This window comes from Egretta garzetta, unplaced genomic scaffold (assembly GCF_000687185.1).
Source record: "Egretta garzetta isolate BGI_Z169 unplaced genomic scaffold, ASM68718v1 scaffold33, whole genome shotgun sequence".
NCBI classification, from domain to species: Eukaryota; Metazoa; Chordata; class Aves; order Pelecaniformes; family Ardeidae; genus Egretta; species Egretta garzetta.
Window position 1 is genome coordinate 1,251 of NW_009259250.1, and position 1,619 is coordinate 2,869.

Sequence of the window (1,619 nt, forward strand, 5' to 3'; positions counted from 1 at the left end):
AGCTGGCCCCAGTTCAGTTCCTTCCCTCCCACCTCCACTTGGACAGGTGTGATAGTAAAGGCCAAGTGTGTTTTAGCAAGTTACAGCCAAGATTTTGGAAGCTGAAAGGGCACTAGCGAAAGCTATACAGTCCTTGCCTGTGCTTAACAGGGTGCCCGCAGCCGTGCCTGTCCCTCTGGCTTTTCTTAGGTGCAGACAGAGGCATGTGGTGTCCTCGGAGCAGCCGTTTCCCTGCACACTCCCTTGCTCCATACGACTTTGCTCTCCCCCAGCTTGCAGCTAGGCTGACCCGGAACTCAGCTTTGAAGCACAAATGCACCTCACATGGACAGCTCGGCCAGGTGGGAAGCACCTTGCATGCCAAATGATTGCCCATCCCCACTCACAACTAACCAAGCAAGAGCAATGTGGAAGAGGAAAATGCACTTCATACAAAATCCTTTTTTTTTTCCTCTGAGGTTTGCTGGGTATTTGAGGGGAGTTTCCTCTTCACCCTTGGTTAGCTTGCTGGCCGGTCACTCCACACCTTCTTCCTGACATTATACTTCTCTCATCCAGACCTGTGTTGTATCTAGCTCAGCAGTTTAAGTTTCATCCTGCCATCAGCCATACATTCACTTGGGAAGTGCTAATGTCACTGTGGCCTCTCTGGGCCCAGCTTTGGATGCTGCTGCCCAGGGCCACTGGCCCCAGGGATGGGAGGACAGTGTGGCAGCTCCACCAGAGGGTAGAGGAGGAGGAAAGGATGCTCCATGTCAGTTGTCCTGCACAGCTGGAAACCACAGCAGGCAGAGCCCTCTGCTACCCCCCCAGAGGATCTCACAGCCCCCAGGGAACTGCACGTTGAGGCTGCAGTGGGTGTGTGTCAGTACTTCTGTAGAAGATGAAAACTCCTGGATCCCAGCGGGCGAGCAAGCAGGGCTGGAAGAACCCAGGGAGGCAACCAGGGCAGGCTCTGGGGGGTGTATTATGGTGCATTATCTCTCTTGTACTGTAGATAATCCCAAAACACAGCACATACATCTGAGCTACTCTAAAAATGCACAGGTTCCTCTCCTAGAGAGGGCTGTTGAGCCACCGTGGGTTGTCAAGTCCTCACTGAAGCCGTTCAGTCTTTGAGCTCCTCCCTTCACAGAGGACGGGCTCTCTGTGCAGTTACTTGGCACCTGCAAGCTTGGGAAAGGCTGGGACTGTCTTCTCCAGACCCTTGTGGAGACCTGTTCTGTAGGAACACCCAGTGTTGGTCGCCTGCTGGGTGGTCCCATTACTGATGGTGGCTATCCCAAACCTGTGCCCATAGCACCCCAACACCCCAGAGCCCTGCATCCCCTTCAAACAAAATTCCTAAGCTCGGGTGATGGCTTTGCTGGCTTTTCTTGAAAGGCAAGCAGACCTCAGACTCATCCTTCTATGGCCATGTGTGCATCATCTTCAGGAAACTGGTGCTGACAGAAAGTCACCTGGGCCCTCCTGGATGTATGACTACCACCAGCCTAACAGCAGCTGGGGTCTGGCTGCCCTTCCCACCAGAGAGTGGGTATCACCAGCTTGCCCTGGATCGTGTGCATCTCAAGAAGCTGTGCTCTTTCTTAAAAATGTTGTTCCTTTACTGTCTTTCC